Source organism: Dendropsophus ebraccatus, chromosome 7, assembly GCF_027789765.1.
Source record: "Dendropsophus ebraccatus isolate aDenEbr1 chromosome 7, aDenEbr1.pat, whole genome shotgun sequence".
In the NCBI taxonomy this organism is placed as follows: Eukaryota; Metazoa; Chordata; class Amphibia; order Anura; family Hylidae; genus Dendropsophus; species Dendropsophus ebraccatus.
In genome coordinates this window covers 99,068,386-99,088,000 of record NC_091460.1, presented here as the reverse complement: position 1 = coordinate 99,088,000, position 19,615 = coordinate 99,068,386, and the positions used below count along the sequence as shown (strand labels likewise).

Below are 19,615 nucleotides of genomic sequence, written 5' to 3'. Positions count from 1 at the left end.
CTCAGGAACTGTCCAGGGTTCTGAATTGTCACATGTGAAGCATCTGTTCATGTCCCTGTATGTGATGATCAGCTCATTTATAGCCCATGTAATCATAGGCAGGAAGCACTGGCTCTCATGATTCACTCCTCACCATTTTAATCTGTTATTCATCCACACATACAAATATGGATGCAAATAAAAGGCTTCATATTCTTAGGCTCCATTGATTGTTAAGAGAGTATGTAGGCTAAATACACAAGAGGATATATGCTGAGTATTTGAAATAAGAACAAACACAAGAGTGGTCATAACATTAAAGGGGTACTTCAATTTAAGGTTTCCCCTATCCACAGGCTAAGAGTCCCGATAGTAGCTATGACAACCGGAGTGTCAGGCTCAGCCCTGTATTACAGGTCGATCACTAACGTAAATGGGTGTGTCAGCAGCTTTGTCAACAAGCGGGCAAAAGCAAGAAGAACAAATAGGTATGTATAACTTTTTTTTCAACACAGTCATCAGCCCTGCATTGCTTCGCTATTACACATAGTGATCATTGTCATCGGCTGATCATTCTCTTTATTACAAAGAGCAATACAGCAGATTACTATCAGCTATGCTTTTGAAGGGCACAATATAATGCAGTACTGATCAGCACTGCTATGTATTACACCTGTCATCAGGCAATCAGACAGTGAAGTCCTCTAAGTGGGACAGTAAAATAAAGTATAAATGTAATAAAAACATATGAAATAAGACAATAATAAATAAAGAGAAATCCCCAATACAAACGTACTAGAAAAGTACCCATATTTGGTATTGTTGCGTGTGTAGTGATGCTGGCAATAAAATTACCATACGGGGATCGCGGGTGGGATTCCTCCTCTTCAGAGTTGTCAAAATCCTGTGAATGCGCTGTAGTGAGCCCCAGTACTGACAGGACAAGGAGGAGGAATCACGCCTGAAGGCGGTGGGGAGGAATGGAGAGGCATCGCAGGCCTAATGGCTGCTCTAGGCCACGCCTCTTTGACACAGCACTGCTAGAACTCCATCACCTGACGAACAGACCCCAGGACAGAGCTTGGATTAGCCCAGTTCTAAAGGGTAAATATGCCCCATCTCTTGATTGGTACCATTGTTACAAAATGATCAATGTTATTTATTTCACCTATCAGCGGCCAATGCTTTCTCCAGCATCCACTACAACAAACACAACACAGGAGGCAGAGGAGGGAATCCTCTGTGGTGTAATGGCGGTAGCAGTCTTCTTGTGTTGGATTTGGCAGTTTCTCTGCACTGAAGGGAAAATCTTACCAGGGTGAATATAAGAGCTTCTACTGGGTTACATGTCACAATGTATTTAGGCTCTGAGAGTTATGTAGGCAGGTTTCCTTGGCTAGAATACAGAATTTCTTAAGAAACACAGTGATTACTGACAGCAGGTAGACTGTGGTCACCCAGCGTCAGGCTGCAAAGCATATAATTTGTACTGTAAACAATTAATTATGATGCTTGGAAGTAACCTCAAGCTGGATTCTGAAATAACTGGATCTGACTGATATCTTAATGTAATGTTTGTTGTAGCGGAGTGAACTAACTTCAGAAAAGACCACTGTGCCAATTTTCTAAGATAAAAAGGTTTCCAAGATGGAAATGCCCATTTAATTCCCTCCGGCTTCTGCAGTTAACCCTTTATACTGAACACAAGAAAATTTCTGCTTTCGATACTGGTATTACATTGATTTACAAGGTTGGAGAAAAACAGCAGATGTGCTGTGAAGTATGCCACACTGTGAGAAAGGCAGATGGCAGTCCTGCATGAAAACAGCAATCACCATAGATGCACTACAGTAATCTTTCATGAATCCTGCTGTCTATTAGCCTTCATTTTCAGAAATTGCATATTAAGACATGATCCTCTGTACTGTTAAAGATGATGTGTGCTGTGTAAGAGACAGCTATATCTAATTGAGGTTTGGAATTTTCTAGGCCTCAGTGGTGCTCCACTATTAGCATCAACAGAAGAATCTAAACAGGTGGCCACGTGTTCTGAACTCCCCCGCAGCTCCTAAACAGAACACAGAGTACAGATGACGAAGTAACGTATGCCATCAAAACAGGAAATCCTTAGTAATATCACACAACACCATCCAATTTCATTACGAGAAGACAATATAGGATCAGGTCTTTTCTCTATATAAAATGTAATGCTGAACACATATATCCAACCTCTGCCTTTGTGTCTTTCCTTAGAAGAACCTGGAACTTCTCAAACTCCCTTCTGCCTCTAAGTATAGTTATGATTTGCATCTTGTTATGTCCCTGCAAACAAATGATATGGTCCGTATAAGAAATAATCATGTGTACTTACAGATTGCAACTGCAAATACAGTAGTCTGTGCTCCATGTTTACATAGTAACATAGTTAATAAGGTTGAAAGAAGACAAGACTTCATTAGGTTCAACCTAGAGAAACTCTACTGTGTTGATCTAGAGGAAGGCAAAAACCCTTATGAGGCAGATGACAATTGCCGCATCACAGGGAGAAAATTCCTTTCCGACTACAATGACAATAAGAATACATTTCTGGATCATTGTCCTATCACTTGTAATCTAGTGCCCGTAACTTGTAACATTATATTTTTCAAGAAAAGCATCCAGGCCTTCCTTGAGCGTATTCAACGAATCAACCATGACAACATCATGTGGCAAAGAGTTCCATAGTCTCACTGCTCTTACAGTAAAGAATCTGCGTCAGTGCTGATGGTCAAACCGTAGAGGATGCCCCCTTGTCATGGTTACAGGCCTAAAAGTAAAAAAATCACTACAAAGACCTCTGTACTGTCCATTCATATATTTGCACATTGTGATCAGATTGCCCCTAAAACGTCTTTTTTTTCTAAACTAAATAATCCCAAGCTTGATAACCTGTCTTGGTACTGTAACCCACCCATTCCCTTAATGACTTTGGTTGCCCTCCTCTACAACCGGTCCAGTTCAGCTGTGTCCTTCTTATATACTGGTGCCCAAAACTGTGCACAGTATTCCATGTGTGGTCTGACCAGTGATTTATAAAGAGGCAAAACTAAGTTCTCATCTATGCCTTTTATGATGCATCCCATTATTTTGTCATCCTTGGCAGCTGCTGCCTGGACTAAAGTTGAGTTTACTGTCCACCTATACCCCCAGGTCCTTTTTAAAAGCAGTTTTACCCAGAGTTTTATTATTTAGCACATAACTTTACTTATTATTTGTACGGCTCAAATGCATAACCTTTAGAGATGAGCGAACCGGCTGAGGTTCGGGTTCGTATGAACCTGAACTCTCAGCTTCTGATTCCCACTGTCTGCCCGCTTCGTGGAGAGGGTGGATACAGCCTGAGGACCGCCTGGAAAATACGAACCCGAACCTCGGCCGCTTCGCTCATCTATATTTACATTTATCCACATTAAACTTCATTTGCCATTTATCTGCCCAAGCCTCTAGATTCTCCAAATCCCTCTGTAATATATTATCCTCCTCTGTGTGATTACTTACCCAGTTTAGTATTATCTGCAAAAATAGAGATTCTGTTCTGTGGCCCCTCTACAAGGTCATTAAAGAGTCACTGTCGTATTTTTTTTTTTGCAGAAATCAATAGTCCAGGCGATTTTAAGAAACTTTGTAATTGGGTTTATTAGCCAAATCTGCCATTATCTGCATGTAAAAAGCCTTTTCCCAGGTCCCCCCCCTCCTTCCTCTTTTCCATCCACTCTGAAAAATCTGAAAATTGTGACTTGTTGCAGGAGACGTCCCCTGTCTGTTCTAGGGAGAGGGGAGGGGGGAGGAGGAAGGAGGGAGTTAGCCGGCAGCAGAAAGCAGATAACAGAGGATTACAGGCACGGAGCTGGGTGACAGCTGTAATCCGAGCTCAGACAGGTCACTGGTGATGGTCAGTAGAGATATCCCGTGAGGGATTTGTAGATTAACTCTTTGTTGTCCTGTTTTGGTCTTTTCTTTAGCTCTCTCCATAGGAGAACAATGAAGACAGGGGGGAGAGCTTCAAACTGCTTTTTCATGATAAAAATGCATTTTTCGGATAATAAACCCAATTACAAAGTTTCTTAAAATCGCCTGGACTATTGATTTCTGCAAAAAAAAAATTCACGACAGTGACACTTTAATAAAGATAATAAATAGAAGTGGACCCAACACTGACCCCTGTGGTACCCCACTAGTGACTGTTACCCAATCAGAGTATGTTTAATCAATGACCACCCTTTGTTTTCTATGGGCCCTATTCCACCGGACGATTATCGTTTGCATAATCGTTAACGATTAACAATCTCAAACGACCGCTATTGCGACAGACCTGAAAACGTTCAGTCATTTCCATGGAACGATAATCGTTACTTATGATCGTAATTGCGATCGTTTTTCTTCGCTATTTATTCGCTTTTGCGTTCGTATCTATTGCTAACGACCGAACGATGTCTTATTCAATGCGAACGAGCAACGATAAAAATAGGTCCAGGTCTTATAAAGCGATCAACGATTTCTCGTTCGGTCGTTAATCGTTAACTGCATTTCATCTGAACGATTATCCCTTAGATTCGAACGATTTAACAATAATCTGAACGATAATCGTCTGGTCGAATAAGGCCCTATCATTTAACCAGTTACTTACCCATTTGCATATGTTTTCCCCTAGTCCCAGCATCCTCATTTTATAAACCAATCTTTCATGCGGCACAGTATCAAATGCCTTTAAAAAGTCCACATACAGAACATCCACAGTCTCTCCCAGGTCCAATCTATAACTGACCTTCTCATAGAAGCAGATCAGATTAGTCTGACAGGACCGATCCCTCATTAACCCATGCTGATGCTGCGTTATAATATTATTTCCATTTAGATACTCCATTATAGCATCTCTTACAAACTCCTCAAATACTTTACCCATTATAGATGTTAGATTTACAGGCTTATAGTTTCCAGTACCACTCTTTGACCCCTTTTTGAATATTGGTACCACACTAGCGATGCACCAGTCATGTCAAACAATCCCTGTCATTATAGAATCTTTAAATATCAGGAATAACGGTCTGTCTAACACAGTACAAGTGGTGCCTTGGATTATGAGCATAATTAGTTCTGGCACCGTGCTTGTAATCCAAATCCACTCTTAAACCAAAGCAAATTTTCCCATAAGAAATAATTGAAATTCAGACAACTGGTTCCACATCCTAAAAAATCATTTTTCATTCTGAATAACATGTAAAACTAATGAAACAAACATGTAGAAACAACTAAATATGTCATTATAAGTAACTGTACAGTATAGCAATCAGAATGTGGTTTATAATGTTTAGTAAGTGCATAAATGTAACGATTGGAGTGGTGGATCCACTGGACCGTCACTAGCGATGGCGTAAGCCACAACAGGAAGCGGAGTCTAAGGGGCCGCTGGTCTTCACCAGAGCCCACTGCAAGGCAGGATGGAGTTGCTGTGGCAGGCGACCCCCAGGTCGCTACCCCTGGCTTGGCTTGCTAGTGATGGCGAACGAGGTGTAGCAGTAACAGTAGGCAAGCAGGCAGACAGGCAGGTAGGCAGCTGGATACAGAGAACTGCATGTGGCAGAAACAATGTGCAAGAACAATGGATAGGTACAACAGGTAGCTGGGACTGAACACACTAGGAAGCATGCAGAGGCTCCAACACCTGTGGTGAGGCAGGGCTGCAATTTATAGGAGAGCCTCAGAGCAGTAGCCAATTAAAGGCACACTGACCCTTCAAATTATAGCAGAGCCGGCGCACGCGCTCCCTAGGAGACAGAAACGCGCACGTCGAGCTGACAGGGAGCTGGAGGAGGAGGAGCCCCGGCACAGAGCAGGAGATGGGGCAGCAGCGGTGCGGCGAAAGGTATGTGCCGCGGATGTGACAGTAAACCTGAAAAAAAAACAGCAGCAGTTTGTAGGTACAGGATGGAACTGCAGATCCCCATAATGCAGTAGTGTAGTACAACAGGCTAGAATAGAGAAGCAGGGCTGCTGTCAGAGGTCTGTGTGGTCACATGACAGCAATGGGGAAGGGGGAGATGTCCAGAGGTCTGAGTGTAAGTGCAGGGACATTATACCAGCAGTGTGTATAGCAGAGTGTAAGTGCAGGCACATTATAGCAGCAGTGTGTATAGCTGAATGTGAGGCAGATTATAGCAGGAATGGAGAGGATGGGAAACACAAGGACTGACAGAGAATGCAGGGAGCATGAAGGAATGAGAAAGGCAGATTTGGCAGGGTAGAGCAGCACTCTCTGTCCGGAGAGAGAGGGGTTACAGCTATAGCAAGATTACCTCCACGGTCCTGTCCCCTGATGCAAGCCCCAGCTTTGCTATGTAGATTTTCTATGATTTGGAAGGTGAGGGAGACTTCCTAGGTCAGAGTACAGTGCTGTAGACTTCGCTATGCAGACCATGTCCCTCTCCCACTCCATCTCCCACCCATTACAGGTAGCTCTTAAACCAAAGCAATGTTAATAAACCAAGTCACAATTTTGAAAAACTGCGAGCTCTTCTTGCAAAGTGCTCTTAATCCAAGTTACTGTTAAACCAAGGTACCACTGTACTTAATTCCTGCAAAACTTTAGGATGGATGTCTTCTTGGCCCGGTAATGTTTTTAAGGTGTCGCCCCACTTCTTGTTGTGTTAGGGTCCATTTACACAGAAAGATTATCTACCAAAGATTTGAAGCCAAAGCCAGGAATGGATTTGAAAAGAGGAAAAGTTTTAGCCTTTCCTTTTGACCTGATCTCTGTTTACAGTCTGTTTCTGGCTTTGGCTTAAAATCTTTGGCAGATAATCTTTCTGTGTAAATAGACCCTTAGGCAGGTGAGATTTCTGGGAGAATTTGCATTATCTTTAGTCATGTTATACAATAGAGAAGAATGTATTTAGTAGATTTGCCTTTTCCTCATCCCCCTCCACCTTTACACCCCAGATTATTTTTGAGGGGACCAACATTTAAATTTTTAAGTCTTCTATTATTTATTTAGATAAAGAACATTTTGGTACTCTTATTACTTTCCGTTGCATTTTTGCTTCTTTTATTGTTTTTTTATTATTATTATTTATTGTTTTTGTTTTTTACACAATTTATTCTTCTGTCTATAATTGCTCAATGCTTCCTCACTACCTTCTTGTTTTAGAAGTCTGAATGCTTCTTCCTTATCATTTATTGCTCCCTTAACAGTTGTAGTTAACCACATTGGTTTTCTTCTATTTCTACTACTTTTATTCCCATATGGTATGTGTCATTTACAAGATCTACCCAGCCAGGATGCTCTTAAATATTTCCCAATTTATGTCTGAGACCATTGTACCAGTCTATGGCCTCTCCTAGTTTTTGGAAATTAGCCTTCCTGAAGTTTAATGTTTTTGTAGCCCCCTACTAAGCATTTTATTGAAGGATAAATGAAAACTTATTATGTTGTGGTCACACCCCCCACTCCTCTACTTTTGATATTCTGTCTGGCCTATTGGTTAAAATCAGGTCCAGCAGTGACCCCCCCCCCCCCCCCCCCCACACACACACCTAGTTGGGAAAGGTAATTATCTTTTACTATTTCCAAAAACCAGCTGGCATTCAAGAGCAGGGCAAAACCATTGCAGAAAACAAACAATCTTCCAACCATCTAAATAACAAGGTTTTTACATGATTTATCTCTTCATCTAAACATCAATCAATTAAAAAGGAGTGTATAAGGACCTTTAGCTCCCATCAGCATATTGACATATGATGCTGTGCAGAGGGGGGGGGGGCTCCACGTCAGGCCTTCCACAGACAGCATGTCTCTGAAATACGGAATGTGTGTACCAGGGAGTAACACCCTACCTCCTAAAAATAATACTGCACCCCCTGAATATAATGCTGCTACACATGGAAAAAAGTTATAATTTATACTAACTTGCCTCAATTTATTTTAATGCACACTGTGTCCCCTCAGTTAGTTATAATGCAATGTGCCTTTCCTAATGCAGTATAATACACTGTGCCCTCCTCAATTAGTTATATTGCACTGGGCCCCACTTCAGTATAATAAAAAGTGCCCTCCTCAATTAGTTATATTGCACTGGGCCCCAATGCAGTATAATACATTACAAAGTGCCCTCCTCAATTAGTTATATTGCACTGGGCCCCAATGCAGTATAATACAAAGTGCCCTCCTCAATTAGTTATATTGCACTGGGCCCCAATGCAGTATGATACAAAGTGCCCTCCTCAAATAGTTATATTGCACTGGGCCCCAATGCAGTATAATACAAAGTGCCCTCCTCAATTAGTTATATTGCACTGGGCCCCAATGCAGTATGATACAAAGTGCCCTCCTCAAATAGTTATATTGCACTGGGCCCCAATGCAGTATAATACAAAGTGCCCTCCTCAATTAGTTATATTGCACTGGGCCCCAATGCAGTATGATACAAAGTGCCCTCCTCAAATAGTTATATTGCACTGGGCCCCAATGCAATATGATACAAAGTGCCCTCCTCAATTAGTTATATTGCACTTGGCCCCAATGCAGTATAATACATTACAAAGTGCCCTCCTCAATTGCTTTTATTGCTCTGTGCCCCAATGCAGTATAATACAAAGTGCCCTCCTCAATTAGTTATATTGCACTGTGCCCCACTGCAGTATAATACAAAGTGTCCTTGGTACTGTTTTCTGCTTGAGCTCTATGCATTGGGGGCATGACAATATCCTAAGTGTGACATTCTGTGATGTGGCTTCATTAGAATCAACAGGGACACGTCACAGAGGGGACAGGATATGGTAACACTGGAGGGTGGCAGGCCCGCCACAAGTGCATGGAGCCGAGTTGGTGCATGGCAAAAGAATGGCGCAGAGCGCGGGAACTGGGCGGCGTTTCAAAAAGAGGACCCCGCCACTGGGATCCCTGTGTCTATCTGCTAATATAAAAAAAATCAATGTAGATGATGGTACATTTGTTTTAAGGACACAGTCAATAATTTTTGCACCTTTGTTTTTTCCCTTCTTGTGTTTTAAAGGCCAAAGCGCTTAATTTCACCTACAAATCCATATGGGGTCTTATTTTTTGCAACACCAATTGTACTTTGCAATGACATGCTTAATTCTTCTATAAAATATGCTGAGAAACTGCAAAAAAAAAAAAAAGATTTGCATGACAAAACTGAAAAAAATAAATAATAATTTATGGGGATTTTTCGATCCCTCAAAAATGCTTTTATTTTTTGGACTGTGAGGCTATGCGAGGGCTTTTTGCGCCATGATCTGTACTCTTTATCAGTACCCAAATGACATATATATGACTTTTTGAAAGCTTTCTATTAAATTTTTTTTAGATGTGACCAAAAATCTGTAATTTTGCGTGCGTAGGAATGGGATAATTTAATAGTTTGGGTGGTTTCACACAATCTTAGCTCAATCTTAGTTGCCCACTTAGCTGCCCAGCTGTCTCATATGTTAGGCTGGTGCTGCTGTATGTCCTGCAGGAAGTGGTGTAATTTATGCATTCTGAGATTATATTGACTTGCGAGTCTCAGTACTCTATCATGAAATGCAAGTGTGCAGTGTCAGACTGGGGTACCTGGGGCAGAGGCTCCTGGTGGCTGCAATCTGTGGGTCACAACCATCAGCCCTGAAGATCCAGCAATACATCTGTCTACAGAAGCAGTTATCAGAGGATTGTCTCTTTACTGTACTACAACTCCCAGCATATCCTGAGGGCTGCAGACTGTCAACTTGGGCCTCGACCAAGTGAGGCTATTGGTATATATATATATATATATATATATATCCGCCTAACTTTGGTGAAGTTCGGATTCATATGAACCTAACCTAAAACTAACCATGCTATAATGGCTGAATAATTACAGCTACAATAGTGGGAGTCTGATAGGGTATAGTTTGGTTTAGTTGCAGTTGCTATTACAATGAAAAAAGGGGAAAAAATCTAAGTGCAAAAATAGTGAAGAAAAATTAGCCAAGTTGTAAGTGATTACACGGGACATAGGACACAAAGTTCCTTGGACCCAATAGGTGGAAAACAGACATTTGACAGTGGAACCAGCAGCATTAATTGTACTGTATTGGACCCAGTGTGGAGGAGGGGGAGGAGGAGGAGGAGGCAGTAGCACTTGATTGCAAACAGCCCAGTATGGTTGAAAAGAGACTATTGGAGGAGGCAGCACCACTTGATTGCACCAAGCCTTGTATGATTGGGAACAGACTATTTGAATAGGAGGAGGAGGCTGTACCTGATGGAACCCAGGCCAGTATGATTGCAAACAGACTATTCATGGAGGTGGATGGTCAGCCTTGGAGTGATGGCCTGGGATTCCTCGCTGATGATGTTGGTTACCGCACTTTCCAGAATACGGATGAGTGGGATAATGTCCTTGATGCCTGCTCACAGAGTCGTCCTCAAAAGGGATCAACAATTGGCACGACATGTTCGAAAAAACCTGTGCACTATGAGGTTTATCACATGTGCTATACAATGTGTACGACGCAGCCCTCCCTGCTGCACTGCAGAGAAAAGGTTCCTCCCTTTGTGGCCTACAACACTTCACACCGTTATATGAATGGCTGAGCCAAGGTCAACTATCTCCTACCTGATGGTCCGGAGGAGCTCCTGCCTAACTAAGACCAATAAAACATAGTACCAGATTACAAGTAACAAATAATACCACCATATACTGAATAACACCACCGCTGCTACTGAATAAAATCCACAGTACAAAGATAACTATCACCTCGTACAGTAATAGAGAGGGAGACCCAGCTCTACACAAGATCTGTATACCATATACATTACAGTGCAGTTATACCAGGTGACTCACAGGGGGCGTCTTCTCTCATTAGAGTTTTTCCCTTTCCCTTTCCATTTTCTTCTCCATCTGCCCTGGGCCATTATGAGAACAACTTTGAGCTACGAATCCACAGAATCTGCCAGACAAACATATTAGGCTCCTCACTCTGGAACCATCCTCGTCTCTTTACAAACTGCACATCTGTATTTGTGGTATGCCCCCGGGGTGTTATGTCAGAGGAGTGGCCGGCCACTTGCTAGTTGGTGAGGTGTGACGCCACTTCTGTGGTGGTTGGCCGAAATACAGCCGGGCCTTAAGATGTTATGTTGCGACACCAGTGCCGGTTGGGCACACAGATGTGTTGGCACACCTGCTTTTAGTTTAGAAGGCTGGTTGTACCTTGCTCCCCTGTGGACAGTGTCCTGCTGGGCTGCTATGGGGTCCCTTTAGTTAGTGTAGTCACGGTTGGTCGGAGCATATCTGATATATTTATTAAGGATTATATAAAATCATGGTACATTGAGATGTTTTTATCTTAATATATAATACCACCTTGACATAGTGACCCTCCCGGACTATTAAAACTGCCCCCCACAGAAAGGGGAAATGTCCCAAGGATGTGGTGAACAATGTGTTGGTGTGAGGTGAAGAATCAGAGTCTCTTTATCATAAATAATCTTGTTTTTACTTGAAAAGTACTTGTGTGCAGCAAGTTATACAGCTTTGCTTTGACAGGGTGCAATACACTTGATAGTTCCCTTGATAAAGCACTTGATAGTACAGCAACCAATTCTGTGATAAGGATACAGTGAGGAGTACAGTCATGCCGACTGAGTAGCGTGTTGAGAGATACAAGGAATCAGAATAGCAGAGAGGAGGATGTCGTGAGACCCAACCCAAGTAGTAACGTGCTCTTCCGGGATGTTGGTGGATGAGGGAGAAAAATACTTAGAAGAAGAGAATACTTGTGCCTGTGTATAGACCTTTAGGTCTTTACACCACCTAATGCCCACCAGGTCACCAGCAGGTGACCCTCCTATGACCTTGGATGAGCGGAATGCTGCTGGTTCCCTTCTGACAACCGCGCTGCAAGTTCCTAGGCTCTTAGCAACTTTGCTCTATCCGGATCAGTTCCTAGCGTATTGCGCCACCTGCGCACACTGAGCTCTCTGGTGCGTGCGTCAGCCGGGACACCCCCAGGGAGCCGCGTGTTAAGGTTAAATTTATATGTTGACCTCTCTCTATGGAGAGAAGCCAAAAACCCAGGTAAAGGATGGTTTTTTAATTATATCTAGAGTTGGAATCCTGCAGTATTACCAGCTCGTTACTTATACGTCATGGACACAGATAAGACAATGTATCATGATTATAAGCCTGGAGAGAATGGCCCAAGTTTTATTATGGTAATCACATTTTATAGACAGATAAAATATAGGGTGGTAACAAATGCTAATAAGGCATAGATGAGGCGGTGCTAGTGATTTAGATATTCAGTCATGCGCAATGGCATCTATATTAGTATTCATTATTATTATTCAAAAAGGTTAGAACAATACATTCTCTGCAATGATACTTTCACATTATTCCCACTGTCGCAGACAGGCAACTTTCCTCTGAGAACGGCCTTGGACGCTGATAAACATGTCTCTGAGGGAAATAGTTCTTGAGACAAAACATTCTTTCTAGTGTCCATATCAGAAGTTTTCCAAGGTAAGAAATGGTCCAACTATAAGTTAACCCTATCAGGGACTCTCTAATGTGCTGGAGCTTCTGAGCAAGAGGCCTATATATATGTGTATTCATATAGGTACGGTGCAGGTAGGTAAAATCGCATCGCTGGCCTTATCATTCCCCCATTTGACATCCGTGGAGCATGGATATGGTTCATCACTGGTGGTTGGGTCGTAGCCGGAGGTTTTAAGGACTCTACCCTCAGTCGCAGGTTGATCAAGGGACCACAGGTGAAAACATCCTCCAAGTACTAGTACAGCATCCAACCTCCAGAAATGTCCAGGCGGCACAGATTCAAGAGAACCGATAAGAGAAAGAAAGCATAGTAACGTTAGTCTCTTATATGAGGGTGAAGCTTCTTCCTGTTTGTCGAGGTTTTATACGAGAGAAAATACACATGAACACTTTTACTGAAAAACAGATCAGTATTATGCATAAGACCACTTGGAAGAGACCCTGAAGGACTCCCATTAGTTTATGGGCATCACCATAGGATAGACAAAAATAGTACCATACGTTTTATTGAAAGTTATAGATGGCGGAACAAACTTACAGCAGATGTGGTAGTAAGATCTGCAATAACCGAAAGAAAATACTAAACAATGGGCGAGTCTGTATAGTATACATCAATATACAGCTTAGTTACAACAAAACAAATAAAAGCTTATTATCAATACTCAAACAATCATATATATATGACAAATACCTCTCCGGATTTTATCAAAATAACCAAACCTTATTGTCTCATCACTCCTGTCCCTAAGATTTGTCCCTAATCTTGACTACAGATGTAGCCCCCTTCTCTAGGTCCCTTTACCGTAGGACTGCTTTAAAGGTAAGACAATCCTCCGTCCCGAACCTAACTAGTCTCCTGTCACTCCTACGTCTCCCTGTGACACTGAGTGATCAGACAATAAGTTCTTCACTGTATATAACAGACGTGACTCTATCACAAGGACTCTACCACTTCGGTATCATGTGGGTATTGGAAAGTCACAACAACTAACTTTAAAAAGTTTCTGAAAATAAAAAGTTTTGATGTGAGCAAATCTTATCTCATGGCAAAAGCAAAATGAAAAGTTGATTGATACATAAACCAAAAACAGCATAACAGGTAAATGCAATAAAATCTCCACAATGTGACCTACTATGTAACCACTAGATTCACTTATAATAACCAATTAGTGAATTCACAATCTTCAGTAAGGGATTCTCAAAATTTCCACTTCTTTTTAGTCTTTTTACTTCATTTTGTACCTAGAAAACGTCTTTATGATTAGATCCCACAGGTCTAATGACTGGTCGCATGGTCACATCTCTTCCTGTACATAATCATATAGTATAATACATACACCAATAATATGAAGTAACTGGGCGCTTATTACCGATATAATATTTGGATCCTACTGAATTGTCTCTTGTCTGACTGAGATCATCATATATTACACATAAGATAACCACCATAGAAATAACAGCAAAGTGTAAACGATACATCACCTAAGGTTTCAAAGCCTTTTTATGAGAATAATATGTATCATATGATCCTTTTTGTAATAGTAGCATTGGTATGGATCCTTTATCCTTAAACCCATCTTTTGACTGACAGGCCTCTTTACAGACACTTGGATTCTTGGCCTCAGTTATATCGCTTCTTTTAAGGCCACTAATATCACCTCAGACATTGGCTTTGTCGTCTCCCATAGTTTTGGCTTGACCTGTAAAGAAGACACCAATACAGACAAGGACATACCTGTATAGGCCACCTGTGGCAGGTGGATGACGTCCACTTACATTCCCTAAAACAGGCAGGAAGATGACAGACTATGCAGACAGGCACTTTACGGTGTTACTTACAGTAGGTTATGACAGGTGTAGATAATACAGCCGTACACAACCCTCTCTGCTATATTTGTTGTCCCCTGGGCCGCCCAATGTGAGGATACTACACCACATTACACATGGCTTCCTTCTGCTGGTTTTGTCAGATAACTTACAGTGGGATACAAGGCAGGCGGCAAACACAGTTACTTACTGTCTGACTGCCATCTTTACCCAGTACCTCTTCTCCATCCGCTGGTCTCACAGCTTGTTGCTGATTGTCTCTGGAAAAGACTTAAAAACAAACAGATCCACATCTCCTCCCCCACCTGTACGCTTTGTACGCTGTTACCTTGGGAAGAGCACAGAAACCACCGCATCACCAGCTTTATCCATCATCCATCACCCTTTTTGGCATCAGGGTTTGTCTGCGTGAACGTTGCGTCAGCCGCTCTATGGCAGCTTTTTGGTAAGCCCAGGGACCAAACAAATCTCTAATTTGCCAATTAACCCATAATGGTGGGCTTCATATAGACATCTGCACAGTTACCTTCAACCATCCTACATGTCTCAGTGATTGTCCTCACCTCCAGCTTATAGCAGGAGCGGTTTCTGCAGTGGAACGTCACTCTGCATGGCGGTCACCATATATCCTTGCGTCTTGTGTCATCCATCTTTGAAAAGTCTGAGATAATCTACAATGAAAACTTTTAAACTTTCATTAATATTTGGGCTTTCAATTACATTTTCATCTTTCACAATTTAAAATATCAAACACAATAAGTAACAAAAACATCCTTATTCAAAAATAAAAAATTTGTACGGTGTTTAAAAAGATTTAAAACATCAAAATTGGCTACTCCATCAAAATGGGCTGCTCCCATTTCCATTCACCTCTATCCCCTCCCCCATTTGAATCTACATCAATAGGCAACAGAGATGCTGGATTCAATGCACTTAGCACAAAATATATATATATTGCGGGGCATAAGGAGTGCAGACTGGAGCCATGGACATGGGTTTGGTTTTTACTAGGGATAAAAGTACATATATATTCATGAGCTAAGTTTGCTATAATCATCACAAAACTGTTAACCCTAAAAATAAAAACATTAAAAAAATAATTAAACATTGTACACTCGTCCCATATTAACCTTCTTTTGATAAAAAAAAATTAAATAAATCCACTGAAATGAATATTCCTTCAATACGCTGCTCTTATCAGTAAGCAGAACGCTCTGAGCTTCACTTCTAACCTTGAGCAGTGAGCAGTAAAATCATAGATACAAGAGTTAAAACTTCTTGGAAGTTTTTATTTTATTTTTTTTCTAACATCCTTGAAGTTACAGAAGATATCAGCGCTGTGCTCTTATGCACCAGACTGTAACCTTGGACAGTGGCACACATACCTCACTTAGTAGGAAAAAAAACAATTTGCGTAGAACTTATTAGGATAGATGTGTACACATATGTACACATATATATATATAAACACTTGTTAAATAAAGTTACATAGAAATATATATATTTTACTGTAGTAAACTACTTCTTCTTTGAAATATCATACGTTGGGGACACACACTTAAAGAAAATCTGCTTACAATATATATTGGGATACATATATATACTTTTTAAATAAATGTGTAAGTTACAGTAATAAGTTACTACAGGCTCCTTATACCATTGGGTTCTTAATAAGTGCACAAAATTCTGCGTTTGATCTTTACCAATTATCACTTTTCTCTTGACATTCCTAATAAAACGTACTTTTTCTCTCTGACTCCTACTGACACTTCCGTATAACAATCTTATACACTAATAGGTCTAATAGACCCAGCTCCTTCAAACAGTCTCATTGCTTTTCCCTCCAACAAACCTTTGTCTAACTTTCTTCACCATCAGGTAATAATATTCATTAATAAATGTGCAAAACAGTTGTTAGACTCTATCGGAGAGTCCTGTGCCCGCCCCCTCAGTGACACTAAGCAGTATGGGCGGAGGACAGAAATGCCAGGAGTTAAAATGGCCACCGGACTAGATAACCGGATATAAGGGTGTTGGCTTAGGGCGTGGTTTTGAGACGTCACAATTATAATACAGACGTGGATGATATGTGGGAGTGGTTGGCTTTCCGTCGCCATCTTTGAGGGCTGATTACAGAAAAGTGGCGTACACAAATAAGCAAATGTTCCACGGTCGGGACAACAGAAAATGATCAACATTTTTTTAACACGTAACATACTTCTAAAGGGGAACACCAGCTTAGTAAGACTGGCTGAAATACAGTATAATGTAGGAGCGTACATTACATTACACTAACAGCTCTGATTCTTTTTTTTTTTTCTTCTAATGCTGCTTGCATGTGATCTGCAGCCCTCAGAGCTGGTTGATGGCCTTGTACAAAACATAACAAATAACACACATTATGTACTTTGTATGCTGCTTCACTACGCAGCATTAATTAACCTCTTCAGCTCTCTCAGTACTGTATCTAGCAATGAGCTGGACTGTTCTCCTTGTCTGAGTACGTGGCTTTGTACTCAGACACTTACATGGCAATATACACTATTTGAGGTTAGGCTGCCCACCTCCACAAAGGCATTGGTCTTACTATCAGGTAAGGGGCACTTTAAATCAAAGTAACTACTTCAACAGCCAACCAAGGGGAAGATTCCTGCAGAACAGAGGGTCTATACGCCACCATTGGATGTAGGTTGGCTTTTCGCAGGATCTGGGGTTTGTATACAGATATAAACTGGGTACAATGGTGTAACATAATGATGTGGCTTGGGTCTGCCACACACACTACAATATTCTGTCTTATCTAGATATTGTTGGTCACCGGCACATGACATGTCCACCCAGCTGGACCTGTGCTTCCCACCCATTATCCTAAATGTTTTCCTTCTGTCTGACCCTCTGGCTCTCATCTATCTACTCCACACCCTCCCCTCTTAGAACTCTAATCCTTGATTCCCCCTTAGGGATAGTACTTCGATTAACCCCTAAGATTCCTGGAAATTCCAAGGACCCATTTGCCCTGCATGTTACATGTAGGTCTGGTTACCTACCCACAAGGCAAAAATAAGTGTGCACAGGAGTGTAAGGGGTTTCCCAGGTGTTGGTCAGAGAGCCAGAGGTTGGTGGGGCTAAGGCATGTATCTGCCTTCATATCAAGCCTCCTAAAGATCTGTTCTAGATCTTGCACTGCATCTTTACATGCCCATCGCTATCTTCCTTAGCTTCACATCAGCTTCACATAAACTTCTTGTGGAGACTGGTGATCCCTTTTTTTTAGAGAATAACTGTCTCATCCTTGCTCAGCTAATCCCTAGGTAGCGTATTGGGGAACGAAACCTAAACCTTAGGTTTTAACAAGCACAGCCGCTATAGGCCCAGCCGTCACAGTGACACACTATGGCGACGCACTACAGCAACCTTGCTATAGGCCCAGCCGTCACAGTGACACACTATGGCGACGCACTACAGCAACCTACTGTCCCTCGTTGCTAATTCCTCCTAGGGGGCAAGGGGGTAAGTCACAGATCTTCTGACCTGCTCTCTACCACAGTACAAGCACAAATAATGGGATCAATACGAGTATTGTTCCCGCTGCTCGAGACAGATATCACTTATCAGGAACCCGTTCACTCCAAAAGTTATGTGCCTGCTGTCTGTGACCTCGCAGCTGTTCTCGATGCCATGCTGTATTACAAGGGTTAAGAATTAATCACAGCCTCCCCGTAAGGACGCAGAAGTGATCATGTTCGGCAATCCCTTTCCTTAATTCAGCATAAATACAGCAACAGCTTATCTCAATCACACAACAGTTTGCGACGGCAATGCAGCACTTTAACCTTGTCCTATCCTGGGTTACAGAGTTCTTTGTCTAACAAATAGACTCAGCTTTACAAACATATATAGAGAACACAGGTGTGACGGGAATCTGATTAGATCCGTTCCCCTGAGGCGCAGATAGTACGTAAGAAAGGAAAGTCTTTCTTACCTGGCCAGTTATATCTGCGCGTCCGATGACGGATAAATCACCACATCCCGTCAGTCTGCGTTCTAGTTTGCAAGCGGCTGAGTCCCTGCCAAGGGCGCCAAATGTTAAGGTTAAATTTATATGTTGACCTCTCTCTATGGAGAGAAGCCAAAAACCCAGGTAAAGGATGGTTTTTTAATTATATCTAGAGTTGGAATCCTGCAGTATTACCAGCTCGTTACTTATACGTCATGGACACAGATAAGACAATGTATCATGATTATAAGCCTGGAGAGAATGGCCCAAGTTTTATTATGGTAATCACATTTTATAGACAGATAAAATATAGGGTGGTAACAAATGCTAATAAGGCATAGATGAGGCGGTGCTAGTGATTTAGATATTCAGTCATGCGCAATGGCATCTATATTAGTATTCATTATTATTATTCAAAAAGGTTAGAACAATACATTCTCTGCAATGATACTTTCACATTATTCCCACTGTCGCAGACAGGCAACTTTCCTCTGAGAACGGCCTTGGACGCTGATAAACATGTCTCTGAGGGAAATAGTTCTTGAGACAAAACATTCTTTCTAGTGTCCATATCAGAAGTTTTCCAAGGTAAGAAATGGTCCAACTATAAGTTAACCCTATCAGGGACTCTCTAATGTGCTGGAGCTTCTGAGCAAGAGGCCTATATATATGTGTATTCATATAGGTACGGTGCAGGTAGGTAAAATCGCATCGCTGGCCTTATCACGCGTGTCAGCTGAGGCCAGAGTACCTCTTGCGACCGCAACACTGCTTGCTGTCACAAGAGGACGGGACGCATATGGGGAGAGAAAGCAGTTCGACGACGAAAAATCTTTCAAATCAATTGGTGTTAGAAAATTATATAGGTTTGTAATTTACTTATATTTAAAGAGAACCAGTCAGCCCAATTGGACTGATATGGTTCCCTGCATCACTATATAAAGCTCCTTTGCAGCTCGCGGCACGTATTGGCCGTGGCTGTAGCAGAAGCTTTATACCAGAGAAAGAGAAGTTTTATTCCCCGGGCGCGTGGCAGGCAGAGGCGGGGAGATAGTCATCTGGGCAGCTCCCTGCCCGTGTGTAGTCACCATTCTCTCCCTGTCAGCGCGATCAGAGGGGATGATTGACAGGTAGAGAGGCCTGTTACTGGGATAAGTACTGGAAGTAAATTACTAATCTCGGCCACTTTCTGTCACCAGTTGAATAACCCCTTATTTAAGGGTACGTTCACATG

The 19,615-nt window shown here is 41.8% G+C and overlaps 1 protein-coding gene across 1 annotated transcript in view; it reads left to right on the top strand.

Annotated features, from left to right (window-relative positions):
* The first annotated feature begins 393 nt into the window (after positions 1-393).
* Positions 394-19,615, top strand: part of RAB3A (RAB3A, member RAS oncogene family) — a 70,312-nt gene continuing 51,090 nt past the window's right edge. The window contains exon 1 of the mRNA XM_069976661.1: positions 394-467. The gene's annotated coding sequence lies outside the window, so the exon portion shown is untranslated. The remainder of the gene's footprint in view (positions 468-19,615) is intronic.